This window comes from Balearica regulorum, chromosome 13, assembly GCF_011004875.1.
Source record: "Balearica regulorum gibbericeps isolate bBalReg1 chromosome 13, bBalReg1.pri, whole genome shotgun sequence".
In the NCBI taxonomy this organism is placed as follows: Eukaryota; Metazoa; Chordata; class Aves; order Gruiformes; family Gruidae; genus Balearica; species Balearica regulorum.
In genome coordinates, this window is record NC_046196.1 from 2,512,175 (window position 1) to 2,525,330 (window position 13,156).

Below are 13,156 nucleotides of genomic sequence, written 5' to 3' on the forward strand. Positions count from 1 at the left end.
GATGAGCTTAGTTAAAAGCATGTACTGTTTTGCAAGGCTGGGAGCTTCTGGAGGTCAGGGAGATGAGAGTGGTAGTGGGGGCATCAGAGCAGAATGGGGCAGATAAACTTTAAATTATGACAAGACTAAACTATTTCTTCTGTGCATACAAAAGAAAAAATCTCAAACAACCAATAGAAAAGCATTTAGTGTGGGGGAAACCAGAACGTCTTCTGTATCACTTACAATGTAGAAGGAAATAACAAGAGAAGTGTTGCACAGGAAAATGCACTAATATTTTTATTATTTTTAATAATAACAGTTTTAATATTTAAGACTGTTTCTGCTGTGCTCATGGTAAACTTGAGGAGACAACTTAGAAAAAAATTTTTGTTTTAGTGACAGAGAAGGTTTTCTTCATTCTCTCTGCTTCCAACAGTAAATAGTCCACTACTGTTTTTACTGGTCCAGCATCTCAAACATGACTGATGGTCATTTACTTTTCCTAACTGTATTCCTTGGCTAATTGTTGAAACACAAATTAAACAAGTCTGATGACAGCAATGCTGTGTTTATTTCAGCTGTAAGAAAGTGCCTGCTTGCTTGAATATTCATGCATCTACATAAGACTAAGCACTACAATATCCATCGTTAAGACCTACAGAAAAAATAAGAAACTGTCATAAGAGCTAACAATAAATAGATCTCAACTTTGGCACAGATAAAATGATTCACCACTGGGTTTTTGGAATCAAAAAGCCCCAGGGCCTAATGCCCTGCCTCCCTCTTACAGTAACTGCATCTGCTTCTAGCAACAACTGGGATTCCTCCTGGACTGCCAATGATCTGTTGGATTGCAAACCTTGAGAGGTTCTGGAAGATGTTTGTCTAATCACAGACAAGTACAGACTGTAGTAGAGCTTTCCACGTGTAAGCAATAAATGGGGCGGGGGAGGGTGGTGTTGGGGTTTTTTAATCGCTCTCTAGAGTATAAGGGTTTACGATGCTTTCGTAGTCACCTTTTCAACATTTTCTCCATTATCAAGAGGGAGAACCTACACACATTTCTTAATCTAAAAAAAGACAACTTCTGTCTATTTTCTCAATGCCAGCACTGCACATTTTGAAAAACCACACCAAATACTTCATAAATACCGATCCATGGCAACGTTGGCAGTCCCCTCAGTCTAGCAGCAATACGTGTCCTTGTTATATTTCCCAAATTGTCCCAATAGTTACATTTGAAGTTTTTACATGCCAATTTAAAGTGTTCAAGAATTTTACACTTCCTTTTACATGCTGTTATCACCATCTTTTCTTGCAATCACTTCTGAATGCCTGTTTAAGCATCACTTACCAAAGCTTATTTTAATGAACACTCTGAATAATTAATTTCAGCTATAGAGATAAATACAATAAAATTACATTTATAAAATGCTTAGGATTTTGCTCATATGAAGTTTATATTTGAAAAAGAGACTTAGCACTAAAAATTGACATAAAATAAGGAAGAGGGTGGAGAGGGTTGCCCTCTTTTTTTTTTTAAATAATACTCATTTTTAAAGAAGACAATCTAGAGAGTGAGACGGATGGCACATAGCTAATTTAAACAAATTTGGATTAAGGAAATACTTTTATGCAACCCAGCAGCACAGATTTATCCCCTCTTCAATGCATCAATGCATGTTCAATCTTGCTTACTTCGATGCATTTTTTAAATTTTTTTCTTCCAAATTTATCCCTAAACAAACACCCATGAAAACATTGGCTCCACGAATTAACTTTTCCCAGTTAGTAGAGGGGATTATCAACAGAAAAAAAAATCTACCTTCACAGTTGTTTCGGTGGGAGCCACTAACTAAACATACCATTTTCCTGACACGTATTTTTCTGGCCATACAGCACAAAGGCAAAACCAGATACCACATACACAAGAAAAATCTCTGTAACAAGCCACAGCAACTGACAAATTTTCCAATTGTAAAACAATTGTTGGACATGAACTGTCATCAAGTTGTAAGGACTCAAAGAATCTATAAAAGCAGTCTGGAGAGAAAAATCAAGGTCACACACAAAGCAGTGGTAGAGAACAGCTAAAATAAGCATTTGGAAATGTTCAACACAGCACAACAAACCTACAACCGCCACATAACTTTCCTGAGCAATTAACCTGCCTCAGTAAGAACTTTGCACCTAGTTTGAAAATAACTGAATTAAGTTTTTTGTCTATTACCAGTATTTATTACCAGAAATCATTACTGTTGGATAAAAGATTATTTCTGTGTTCTTTCTCCAGCAAAACTCACGCAATTTTTTTTCAATCTTAAAGGAGAAGGAATTTCTTGTGTTTAATGCATAACTCCTGAAGAATGATGCTTTCAAAAGCAGTCTGCATGAGGAGGATAAGGTAACCTTTCCATTCACAACACCATAAATGTTAACCAAGAAACTACAATTCTGGTCCTTGTTCTATGCGGAACAAGAACAGCTACAGAATTTGCTGAGAAATTCTGACAATGAGGCAGAAATTTTTCAGAGCTGATGCTGTGAAACCTGAGCAGTTACTTATCTGGAAAAAAAAGAAAATAATAAAAATACAAAAAAGTGCCATTATGCTTGAAAAGGAGTTTCACAGGATTGTCTTAGAATCCAATTTGTACACAGGAGAAACGGATATTCACAAGACTCCCTGCAGATACAGGAATGTGCTTACCAGTAACTTTCCTGTGAGATGCTCTAGTCTCAGTTTTATTTATTTATGTTAGAGACAACAATAAGAAATCTGCTGAATGTACACAAAATAAACAAGGAATTCTATGTAAAGTCAAAATATTGGGCCAACCTGACAAAATTCATCAGAGGAAATCATTAAATCTCATTACAGCCTAATGTATCCTCATACTGGATTCTTCTAATTTCTTTTTTTTCAGTCTGTACATCTCAGAGAAGATGAACCAATTTTAGTCATTACGGACGTACTAAAATGCAGAATACAAAAATCACAAAGAAGAAGGAAAGCTTCTGATATTCACTCAGATCCCAAATGAAACAACTCTTTGTGTGAGTGCTGCCAGTACTATAGTCATGAAGATGGAAAGAAAATATTAAGAAGGGTCAGGGGGAGGGCTTCAGTGTTGTTGCACAGGCTTCAGTACTTTCCATTTGTGTTCATATATTCCTTTCCCCACAAGCATTAGAACTTGGAGAGACTGGTTCTGCAATTTGCTTATTCTTGGACACAACTTAGTAAAAAATTTAAAATGCACGCAACCTACAGATATTATTATGTTTTGGGATTATTTCTTTTTTAAATGCAGCTTACCAACTAATCTATTAAATGAGAGGTGAAAATATTTCTAAAAACCTTAAACATATCAGATAATGATTTTCAAGTGTGCATATTTAGCCTCTGCTGGGTTTTTCTAAATATAAAGCACATTCTATATTTTGCATAAGAAAATTGCTGCCAAAGGTAATTTTCAGTATGGAAAACGTGTGAGTCAGATATAATCATTAGTCTTAACTGTTGGGTTTTCATTGCCAATAACCCATCAATCACACAGAAAGCAGCCAGTGACATAAAAGAACTTTTGGCAATACCAGGACCATCATCTCCTCCTCTTCCCAGATGAGGTTTTCATTTAGAAAGAGAAAAAAACAAAGTGAAAGGAACTAACTGACATTTCTACCTTCCACAAGGTACAAGATCAAAAAGTTTCTCCAAATGGATAAAAATTACTTGTGGAAAAACTCAGACTGAAATTTTCAGACAAGAAGTTATTCTTGTTTTCCTAGACACACTAATACAGAATAGTTAAGGGAATAGTTATAGCAGTGCTCAACCAGTTAAAGAAAAAAAAAAAGAGGAGAGTCCTTTCTTTAGCCAATTTCTGAGCCTCCTTTGCACATGTGAACATCTGCAAATAGGTAAATAAGAACTCAGAGACAGAGCTCAGCTTAAGAGACGTTCAGGTAGCCACATCCACATGAACTGCTGTTTCCTGTCTGTATAACACTTTGCGGTCACTACAACACCCACGCAGTGCATGCTGCTTATCTGGAAGGCAGGGCTTCTGAGGATCTCGTTCTCATCTTCCTCTGGCACACATATTAGAAGGAGATACAGAAAGAGGGATCAGAAAGGCAGGAGTTGGAGTTACTGCTGGCAGACTGCTTGTACTAAACGTCTCCAGACAAACACAGCCTTAAGGAAAGCAAGTCTGGGAAAGAGACCTTGAACTCTGATATTTTCCAGTTTAAGGCTGGGGACTGACCTGAAGACTGAAAGGTATAGCTCATGCATGTGTGGGGGCTCTGGAGGAATATTACAATTAGCCCTACCACAAAGAAAATTGTTTTCCAAATGATATAGAAAAAAAACATTTTAGAAGTGTGATGTTTTCCTTGCTTTTTTTTTTTTTCTTTTTTATCTTTCACTAACACTTGTGTTCATCTGTAAGAACAGCCATTCTTTGGGTCTTTTCATCACTATTTAGGAAGATAATGTTAAAACCCTCCTTCCTCTTGATGACCACTCACTTCCTTTGCCTTCTGCATATACAGTTAAGATTCCCTATCCAAACAGGAATGACAAAACTGACTTATGAATTTACACCGTGGTATACATGAACAAACGCACGAACCAGCAAAGCACGCACAAAATGACATTGGATTTATGCCCCAAAAATGAATGCAGCTCCTCATCTCCCAGGAGAGAGCAAACTCACCAACAACCAAACCGTTCGCCTACAGCGGGACACTTGCTGTAGGGCAGAGTGCTGCACGGGCACTTGAACAGTTAAAATTTTCATGTCCCTAAACCATGCATCCGCCTAGTCACAGCCAATTGCCAGAAAAGCAGCAGTGTTATCCATCATTTTCAGTAAGAGTTCAGTCATCAAAAATTATCTTTGGATTCTTTGCATCTGGAACATCACATAAGAACAGACATTATAAAGATAGCACTAATGATTAGGTCTGTAAAAAGACAAGCCAAAGTACACCAGCCATCACTGGAGAGAGATTCATGGATCTGAAAACTTAGAAAGCTGTAATGAATTTATAATAAAACAAATGCAGCATTTATTACAACATACTGTTAACAGTTTAAGAACATTTAACATCAAATTTTCAGCTCAAATAAGTAAGAGCCAGATATTTTACAAGTTACAAAATACATCCATATAGAGTTTATTGTACTCAGCCTTACCTACAGAGAGAGCCTCTGAATTGGCTGACAATCAGAAAGACAGGAATTACTGGCTTTAAGACCAATTTTAAAAGCTGTTAAAGTCTGTTGTGGATTACTCTGCTCTGAGAAAAGCTATACACACTTGTACAACCAAGTGCAATCGTTTCTAAGTTGCAACACTCATTTCCAACTAGTTCACCAACTAGTCAGCAGCCAGATAATGCTACAAGTGACCCGAAGAACCTACCACCTACCAAGTCAAGCTTGTAAAATCCCTGAAGTAACACCTGTATGCGTACACAAGCAACTTCATATCTTTTTATTTAAAAACAAAACAAAACAATTTATCTTATTTCAAACACAAGTGAAACTCCATAAAAGTTGAAACACAGCCTCCAAAGAACCTTTTGGCCTAAGCAGATACAAAAAACCAGCAAACCCCAGTATGTCCATGCCACATGCAAGCGACATAACTAGGACTGAAAAATAGTATAACAGAAAGAGCATTATTAGTCTTCTACTTTTGGTTATGGACAAGAAAAGGACAGGTCATGACTTACAGCTTATAGGTTAATACAAGCCTCTTTAAAGATATATGGACTCAAAAATACAACAGCAAACACATTGTTTTTTTTCAGACAGTATAGAAAGAAATACAGATAGGTAAGTAGCACCACAGCCTACTGGAGACTGTATTAAACATGAAATGAGAAAGGCTGATCTATAAGGGAAGGACAGTCATTTTCCATAACAAAGTTTTTAGGCTTGACTGATCCTGAACACAGTTACTATGTATGACACCACTGCAGCGTTAGTACAAAAACAGAAATTGCTGTGTGTTTAGAAAACACTGTATGAAACAAAAGTAAAGACTTTGAATTGACAGTCAACACAGAAGTTAAAAAAAAAAAAAAAGGCAATACAAGGAAGAAAGAGTAAGAGTTTTTAGCTGATTAAGAACACATATATGCGTAGTGGCACTTGTAGATATTACTAGGCAGGCTCTGCTTTTTGTAATCTACATAATTTAACACTTAAATACCTTCACAAATTTGGCCCAATATCAAGAATAATTTCAGGAATCTCTAAACCAAAGCAAAGCCCACTCACTAAATATAAGAACTTCTTCAATAACCTTCCATACCCAGTCAGAAGTAGAAAGGCTGGCAAAAGATAACACAAAGACACATCAATAATTTATCAAGGCTGGTTACAGAAGTGCAGAATATTAGACTAGATTCATAAAAGGGAGATTGTTGTGGCTTAGTACTCTAACAAAATGTTACTTTTACTTAGTAAACACATACCTGATCTATGACACCACCTGTACTAGGTACATTCCAAACAGCGCAAAAAGCCCATTTTTTTCCTGCAACTTCCAATGCACACCAGAAATTAATAACAACAGACATTTTATAACCAAAATATCAAATACTAGTATTAAAATGTTCTATTTCTACAGCAAAAAAGCAAAGAGACAAAAATAAAATTCACCCATGTAGATTATAGAAAACTCCTGAAATACTAACAACAAAATGTAATAAAATAGAGACGCGTTAGCAAGGTTATTTAGATGAAATGGTAAGAAAGAAAACCCCCACAGGAATCAAAAACTTGCCTGTCCACCCAGAGTGCCAGAACGTGCAAGAAAAAAAATTTCAGACCAATTTGTTAAGTTATGTTATGAACAGGACACTAAGCACCCTAACTTTTATGAACTACAAAGAAGCGTGCATATTTATGATCCAAAATCAAGTTCAAATGATGCAGGTACGATCCTTTATTATACAGTTAGCTACTTCTAGATTTATTTTCCAAATTTTCTTACAAATTCTAATATCTAACATCAGTATAGGTCTGGCTTATGCAGCACTAGAAGTCTGGGGGTGAAGGAAGCAGCATTATAAACTGGCTTTCAAGACACTAGAGACAGTAACTGAAGCCTCGACAGTCACCAGATAACAAACTGCAAATAAATACAACATTGAGTTCTGTTTGCAGAAATCTAAGCACACAGCTCTCTCAGAGCCAGTTTGTAAATAATTTCATCATGTATCTCTGGTTTTCTTGCTTTTCATAATTACCCAACCAGTTATGTACACTTGCCATCACATGTGTTTTTATAGAAAGGCCAAGGATGCTGCTACTCTGAGAGCTGGTGCCGAATCTTTAATTTCCATATAACCCAAAGGGATGTTAAAGAAACATCACTCTTCATTTTTCACAAAGAATATAATTTTTAAAGTTATTAGGAGCAGATTTCCTGTCTCATACTCCACCCTTCAATACGGAACAAAGAGATTGAGCTAAAGATATGCAAAAATGTACAGTTCCACAAAAAGGAAAAATTCTGTTTGGAAAGACATTCAGAATCCAAACAGTGTGTTTTTCACGTTTGGAAATGTATCAGTTAAATAGCATCTGCTGCCAAATAAAGCAGATGGAAGACTGGCTCTTTGCCATCTCACCAACCTTGCCGAGACCTTGCTAGATGTTAGGCTGTTTCATCCTTTTGAAGCTCTGAATCCATCTATAGCTCTTCTCCGCCTTGCTTAAAGTAAAACTAGGACTCTCCAAAAACACTGTAGGTTTTTTTTTCTTTTAAAACTATACTATATGTATTATTTTCCATAAGTAGCCACACCAGTTGTTTTTCCAACTTCTAATAATAGTATTAACGCCACATATTTTAACATGGTGTCAACTGGTATGCAAATTATTTTGAAACACAACTGGAATTGCTGTCATTTCCAAAGGAAGATGAAAACTTGCCCCCTTTAATCACAAATTGAGTAGCTGCTCTCCTCTTCATTCATTTGTTTGGTTGTACTCTCAGAGTTAAATACCCCAAGTTACAGGAAAAGTTTCCAGGGAGTGCTCTTAATAATGGATTTTCAAACCCCCAAGCATCTCCAGAGATTGTAACATTAAAACTATTTAAATTCTCAAAACTGGAATCCAAATGAATACATAAGGCTTTTCTGCCCCCTTCTGTTTATTACATGGTTGATAAATTACTTCTTAAAATATATAGTATGAAATATATGCTTCCACAATCCAGTGTACTGCTTCAAATATATTAACATTTTTAGAGTTTCACTAAAATATAATCCTAATAATCATTTTCATGCATTTTACAACATTCATGAGGTAAAAACTGTCCACTTTCATTAAAGACAATAATTCTTTTCAATTGTTTATTTAGGAAAAAGGAAAAAGTATGAGTCATATGAAGGCATTTGTCCTGAACCAAATTTCAAGTCATGCAGCCTTTACATTTATTTCTCGAATGCAATAGCCAGCTAGGCTCTTGGAACCACAGAATTAAAGTAAATGTTCTGCCTTCCCCAGAATTCATCCAATATGACCTTATGGGATTTGGCAATGGGGTAGGTTAACCCACATTTTAATACTACTATAACCGGTTTTAAGCGTTATTAGACACTAATTACACTAATAAATGTCCCCCTAATCTATGTATAAAACTCAAAGCCGTTTTGATCCCCATGTACACCCCTCTCTCATTCTCAGATGCCCTTACAATTAAAGGATGTTGATTTCCAAAATGTCTTGGCATAAGGGGGAAATTCTGTGCGCAATCAGTTCTCTCGTTTCTTAGCTTACTATTTTGAATAGCAATACATTGCACCACAAGGGACTTCACACAACCGCATTTCTGGTTTTGGTGCCGTAACTTTCAAGGTTTATTCTCTACACCCAGGAAAACTCACTGCATGATTACCTGGCAAACAGTAAACTATTAAGCTTTGTAACACAAGACTGAAACCTTTGTCTAAAACTTAAAGAAAGTTTATTACCTAAGATTTTCTTTTCAGTGTATATTGCTGAAAATCTTAGCTAGCATTATATGTTATAATTCAAAATTATGTATTACTAAAGGATTATTTTTAGTGCTTTAAGCCTCACAGGCATATTTTAAATACTACCACCACAATTCAAAAAAATCCAAGCCACACACTTTGTATCCATTTCTCAGACATAAGTTATCAGCTGCTACTTGATCATCTGAATCATTGGACTATTTATTACAAGTGATATTTCATTAGAAACCATTAACTTGGGAAAAATTGGACTTGGGAGAATGAATCAACACAGTTCAAATCTTGGTCAGTTTGAAAAATTTTATAGATTAAATTATATCCCATACATGCATGAATTATTGAACTCTCCAAAACAGATGAAATATTGGTATTAAATTGTTATTTTAATTCCATAACTGACCTTGCACTCTCAACCTAAATGCTATCTGGAAGTTATACATTGTTTCTGAATTTATCAAATCCCAACAACAAATTACTAAACACTTGGCTCCTCAATATCTTAGTGCAACAATAATGGAATGCGAAATTCCAATGAGAACACTGCTGCATAAGCTTCTTCAATCCAACATGCCATTTCTCCTTAGTCCTGTGTGAATTTTAACTCCCAAGAGTGAAGGGAGTAAATGTAAAATCTTTACAAACTGCTGGCTTGTAACAAAATATCTTCACTTCCTGATGATCTGTAACAAAAACTCCAGACAGACAACCAACAAGGGAAGCTTAATTTCAAAATAGCTAAGTCTCCAGTATAAATGTCCAAAGCAAGAATTACCATTGTTTGCAGCACTGCTGCTATAGATCTTACAGGACACAGCAAATAATGATAAAAAAAATCAGAGTCAGAGTTCTTAACTATTTTCAATAAAAAGTTGTATTGATCCTAAATCTAATGTATTGCAAAGTCCACTTAATTCCTAGCACGTACTTCTACATGAAACGCATGTTTCAACACAGGTAAAATAAAAAGATGTAAATTGGTATTCTTACTGCTATGCAGGACCAGAATCAATCTCAAGATGTTGAGGCTGACAAGTTCTTGTGACAAATTAGAAGCTTTGGAAAGCATTGTCATGTTTTTCAGGGGATCAAAGATGTTTGGGTTTGGTTTTTTTTTTTTCCATAACACAGTCAAAGAAACTAACACTACGCAGCCCTGGATAAAGAAAGAGGGGCTGACATCTAATCAAAGAAATCTTTTGATTAGTTCAATTTCATAAAATGAATTTTTGAATGCAAGACAGAACCATAATTTTCAGATAAACATGTCTAATACAGCTGATCGCTTGCTGGCATTATAAGGTGACAGAGCATGTGGGCATGCGTATGTGTTTACAGAGGAAGGTATGTGTAAGAGACCCCTTTATCACCTGCTTTGCAGTACAGATTGAGAAAAAAAAATGGGAGACAGTAGAACTGAAAACAGAGGCCCCAAAAGGCACGAAAAGTAACAGCACTGTGAAGACCAATCAATGCAAATATAAATGGCAGTTCAAATTCTGACTCTCTTAGTCAAACTTATATTTTACCAGAAACTTTTTATCACAGTACCAAAATTTTGTTTATATTTATGTGCTCTTCAAAAAACATGAGATTCTCACCAAAATTTTTAAATTCATAAAAAGGAGTAAAATCCTCTAAAGCCACGAAGTGCAAATTATGATCGTTACATTTTGTTAATATTGACTTTGTCCCCTAACAGTGAGTGTATCAGAAATGACCACGGTGAAAACAGATCACAGATGATTGTGCCATTTTCCTTCAACCCCTTCCATGCCCAGACATAAACAGACTGGACTTGCATGAAAGAGCTATTCACATGAGGGCAGCACAATTACCCTCAATTCTTCACGAAACAAACCCGTTAATTTTAAACAGAACTCTTATTGGCTGAAGCTACAGGCATGACACTTGGAACTGGGAATGTAAAATAAATGTTTGCATACCGTACCATTGACTGATGACAGAAAGTGACAGGGAAAGGTTGTTAATTTATTGATAGCACAGGGTCCAGTCCAAAACAATGACAAAAGTTCATCTGTGTTTTTGTCAGCCACTCCCAGACTTAAAGGTTGGCACTACAGACTCTGCTGGATGAGGCCCCAGAAAAAAGGCTCTAACATAAGATATACAGAAGGATAAATAAACCTGCCTTGCTTATAGAGTGAGAAGAATTTCTGAAAACCTGACAAACTCCAAAGCTTCTCCAAATAAAACCTTTATAACACATTCTGATTAACACCCCAAATCGCTGACTGTATTTTCAAGATGTTATCTGTAACACTCCAGTCCCTCTCATCCCCCAAAATGCAGCTTAATTTTACATCTTTCACCGAGCTGCTGGCTGAGTTGTCTTGAGGACTGAATCTGCTTCCAGGGAAATATTTTTTCAGGCCTAGAGTTCAGTGCACAAGACCAGGCTCACAGCAGGCAGAGTAATGTACCTGCATCTTGAAAATAAACCATATTCCATACATCTTTCAGGACATTATATTCTTCAATACATGCTTTGTTTCAAACTGGCTACTTAAAAAATTAAAAAAAAAAAATTGAAGGTCTTCAGACCTGAAGAGGGTGTACTTCCAGGAAGGGACAGTTAGGTCTTAAGTTCAGTTAAAGACAGTGACAATCCTGAAGATTTACAATGTTAGTTTATTCAACATTGAATTAAAAAAAGGAAAGAAAAAATAGGCATAAATTAAACTTGGATAGTGGTTTACATCACCTAATGAGTTGGTTTACATCACCTAATTGCCGCAAATGAGGGAAAGAGGTTAACTATATACCCCAGAGACTCAACAGCCACTATTTAGCGATAAGAACTGAAGAGTTACTATTCTTTTTAGAAGCCTAGATTAGCATAGTAGGATAGTTTATTATAATCTATAAAAATCCTTATGATAAAAATGAAACAAAAATGAAAACGCTATTCAACACCTGATAACATGAAATTACATTGGTCAAGGGGGTTGTAACTCACAGAAAATAAATATATACACAAATAAGAATTCTAGCTATTTTGGTTTTTGTATCAATACCTTGATTATATTTCTTTTGTTTGTTTCCCTAAAGGCTTTATGCAGGAGAATCAATGGCTTTGCTAAATCTAGGAAACAGTGATCTTACACTTCTTTCCACCCCACATCCCCCTGCTTTACAACTTCATTTTAAATCATCTCAGTTTTCAATTTCACATCATTTGACTACAAAGCCACTTGTAAACAAAGGAACAATCACAGACCAGAAACACAGAACTGGAACTTGGGAAATCTGGAACCAAAAGGCTTGCCAACTGGCACACCGCAAACAAAGTGGATGAACAAATCCTGTTCTTCAAAACCTATTACACCCCGATGATTAAACTTAATGGTAAAACAAACATATTAATGATCTACACCTACAAAAATAAAAGCAAGTTTGTATATCCCATCTGGTACACAAGTGCATCAAGCCTTCTCTTTTGCATGTAAAAAAACCAACTTGCTTTGTATCTTAAGACAAATGCTGTTTTCTAAAACTAGCTGATTGAACCTACCAACACCCCAATTAACTGCAGGTGAGACTATCTGAAGCAGCTCCACTTTAATAAGCTGATGTCTGACCCACTAACAAGGCTTGTTCAAGGATACCACATTAGGTTTTGCACAGATTGCACTAAACTCTGCAATTCCATTTAACTCTCCAGTTCCCATTAAGGACAAAAAATATGCAATTCTATCTCTACACTTAGCAATCAGCATCATTAATCGGTTAGCCACAAACTCATATGGTAAAGAACCAGATGTATGCGGTCTGTATTTCAACTTTACCATAACAAAGGCTCAAAGAAAATACCCAAAGAAAACCTCTGTTTACCTATGAATTTCCGTATTTCATCAGAAACACTTTTAAGTATGAAAATACCAATTTGAAATTTAACTCCTCTCCAAAATTAATACATTTTTAAAACTGCTCTCAACTACATCTATTTACCCAACAAAAATTTCCAAAGTAACAGAGCAGAATTGTACAACGTAGTATTCGCAGAAAATATCCCTAAAAACAAATGATGGAGAGCTCTGTGAAACCAAAACAAATTCCTATGTTATCTGAAGCAATCAACCTTAACCATTTATACTTGGGCTTACCCATGCAGAAAAATGATTAA

At 35.8% G+C, this 13,156-nt stretch overlaps 1 protein-coding gene across 4 annotated transcripts in view; it reads right to left on the reverse strand.

Moving 5' to 3' along the window:
* The window catches only part of BANP (BTG3 associated nuclear protein), a 153,014-nt gene that overhangs the window by 117,376 nt on the left and 22,482 nt on the right, over positions 1-13,156 (reverse strand). The gene's annotated exons all lie outside the window — the stretch shown is intronic.